This window comes from Octopus bimaculoides, chromosome 21, assembly GCF_001194135.2.
Source record: "Octopus bimaculoides isolate UCB-OBI-ISO-001 chromosome 21, ASM119413v2, whole genome shotgun sequence".
Taxonomy (NCBI): Eukaryota; Metazoa; Mollusca; class Cephalopoda; order Octopoda; family Octopodidae; genus Octopus; species Octopus bimaculoides.
In genome coordinates, this window is record NC_069001.1 from 2,949,612 (window position 1) to 2,952,592 (window position 2,981).

The window sequence follows — 2,981 nt, forward strand, 5'->3', positions numbered from 1 at the left end:
TATATATATATATATATATATATATATATAACGATATATATATATATAACATATATATAACGATAGATAGATAGATAGATAGATAGATAGATAGATAGATAGATAGATAGATAGATAGATAGATAGATAGATGTGTGTACACATTACTGACTTGGTGATTCAAATAGGAACAAAACTAAAACAAGTATTATGTATGTATTTAACATGTAAGTTGGTGTGTATGTGCATATACATATATATATAAAGTGTGTATGTATGTATACATGTACGGCTGTAATGTATATATGCAGGTACGTTCATATGTATGACTATATGTACGTACATATGTACGTGCATACATATGTATGTATGCCTGTATGTATGTATGTATGTATGTATGTAAACATGTATGTATACAGGTAGCTATCACAATATAAAATCTAAAAAATCGGCTTAAAAAACACTTACCTCATGCTATCGCTGAAAGTTTTGTTGAGAAATAATATATCTTGGTCAGAGAGTGATAGACGGAGAAAGAGAGAGGCAGAGACTATATACAGAAAGAGATAGAATAATAGACTGTAGAGAGAGGGCAGGAAACTGTGTTTGTGTGTGTGTGTATGTGTGTGTGTGTGTGTGTGTGTTTATGAGAGGGAAAACGAAAAAAGTAGATAGAGCGTGGGAGAGAGGACGGATAGTGATACGATTTTGTATCTGTCTGTGTGTAGGTATCAGTATGTGCGTGTGTGTGTGTGTGTGTGTGTGTGTGTGCGCGCGCGTGTGTGTGTGTGCGCTTGTGTGTGTGATTAGAGAGAATGAGAGAGAAAGTGATATGTAGATAGAGAGCGGTAGAGAGGATAGATAGTTATACTATTATTATGTATGTGTTTGTGCGTGAATACGTATATCTGTACGTGCAGTTAGTTCTGTATGTGTGTGGAGAGCGAGAGAGAGAGAGAGAGAGAGAGAGAGAGAAAGAGGGAGAAAGAGAGGGAGAGAGAGAAGGAGAGAGACAGAGACAGACAGACAGACAGAGGAGATAGATAGCTAAAGAGACAAAGAGTAATAGGACGGCCAATGATAAAATTGTGTGTGTGTGTGTGTATTTGTAGTTAATTACGTGTGTGTGTGTGTGTGTGTGTGTATTTGTAGTTAATTACGTGTATGTGTCTGAGAGAGCAGAGCGAAGTTAGATAGATAGATAAATAGAACGAGAGAGAAAAAAGGAGAGAGCGATAGAGAGAGAGAGAGGGCGCAGGAGAGAGGTCGGACTATGATACAATTATGTATGTGTGTATGTAGTTAACGGCGTGTGTGTGTGTGTGTGTGTGTGTGTATGTGTGAATGAGAGTCGGACGGGGAGATAGTGTAATAGAGAAGATGGACACAGAAATTATGCATTCGTATGCATGTATGCGCGCGCGCGTGTTTGTGTACCTGTATGAGTAGAGAAGCGTAGTAAAAAATAGATACGTGAATTGACAGGTAAATAGATAAGGAGGTAGAAAGGTATATAGATATCTTGTTTAATAGATATGTAGATAGATAGATAGATAGATAGATAGATAGATAGATAGATAGATAGACAGATATTGATAGACAGATATTGATAGACAGATAGACGATAAATAGGTTAGATGGATGGATGGATGGATAGAGGGGGAAAGAGAGATAAATAGAGAGATTAATAAAGAGGAGAAAGTGATAAGTTACGTGTGTGGTTGTTGAAGTTATCGCTGTTAACCCTAGTTCAGCCTTGATTGAGTAGAGCTATGATCAATGCTATTCCAACCGTAACTATCCGAGCTTTCTTCAGGTATTGTGTACCCCGAATCTACATTATCCAATACGCTATTCTTTTTAGACAACGGTCGAACGATATTTGAGGAGAAATTTGGCTGCTTTCTCTAGCAGGCCGATCTACCGCGTTGACTGATATGGTTATGTGTATGTGTATGTGTGTATGTGTGTATGTGTGTATGAGTGTGTGTGAGGATAGCGTCACGTATATTTTCGGGGAGAACGTGTGTATGTGTGGGATAGTGAGTGTATGCGTGTAATTATGTGTATGTATGTGTGTATGTATACTTATGTATGTGTTTGTATGTGCGAATAAGTATGCATGTAAATGAAGATGTAAACGGATACTATAATAGATGACAAACGAAGTGTGGGGAGAGTGAAAAAGAAAGACAGAGGGAGAGAGAGAGACAGAGAGGGAGACAGAGAGAGACAGAGAGACAGAGAGGGAGACAGAGAGAGAGAAAAGAGAAAGTGAAAGATTAATAGAATGAGTTAAAGACAAACAAATGAAAGGATGAAGAGAAAATTAATAAAGAAAGAAAGGAAGAAAAAAGAAAGAAAGAAAGAAAGAAAGAAAGAAAAAAGAAAGCAAGAAAAGAGGAAGAGAAGACACAAAGAACGACAGAATGAAAGAAAAAGACTAAGAAGGAAACGATGCAGAAAGTAAGAAGAAAGAAAGCAGAGAAGAAATATGTAGAAAGAAAGAAGGAAAGAAAGCTAGTCAGAAAAGATGTAAAAAGAAAGGGAAAAGAAAGGAAAGACGAAAAAAGAAAGACAAAAAGATTAGAAAGGAAGAAGTAGATGTAGGAAAAAGAACCGTAAGTTGAAAGAACAAATAAGAAGGAAAGAAAGAAAAAGGAGATGTAGAGAGAAAGAAAAAAGAGGGGAAATGTTGAGTATAGGAAAGAGAATTAGAAAAAGACAAGAAAGAAATTTGAAGAGAAAGAAACTTTATGGAGAGAAAAAGAAGGTTAAAAAATTGCAATGGTCAAGAAAAGAAACCTAATGAAAAAAACTTTTCTTTTTTATGTTTGAAAGCAGACGATAACTTTATGGAAGTTGTGGTGATGGTGGGAGGAATGTATAGCGTTGTAGTATAGAGGTGGGAGTGAAAGTGGTGGTTGTGGTGGTGATGAAGGTGGTGGTGGTGGTGGTACAGTGGTGAAGCATAGATGCGGTGATGGTGGTGGTGGTGGTGG

At 36.9% G+C, this 2,981-nt stretch overlaps 1 protein-coding gene across 4 annotated transcripts in view; it reads right to left on the reverse strand.

Annotated features, from left to right (window-relative positions):
• The window catches only part of LOC106873489 (fibroblast growth factor receptor 3-like), a 92,967-nt gene that overhangs the window by 61,907 nt on the left and 28,079 nt on the right, over positions 1–2,981 (reverse strand). Inside the window, exon 1 of one of the 4 annotated variants that reach the window (XM_052975498.1) lies at positions 1,693–2,054. The exons of 2 other annotated variants lie outside the window; for them this stretch is intronic. The gene's annotated coding sequence lies outside the window, so the exon portion shown is untranslated. Of the gene's footprint in view, positions 1–447; positions 905–1,692; positions 2,055–2,981 lie in introns of those variants that run through there. One more of the 4 variants, XM_052975496.1, reaches the window with a different exon arrangement.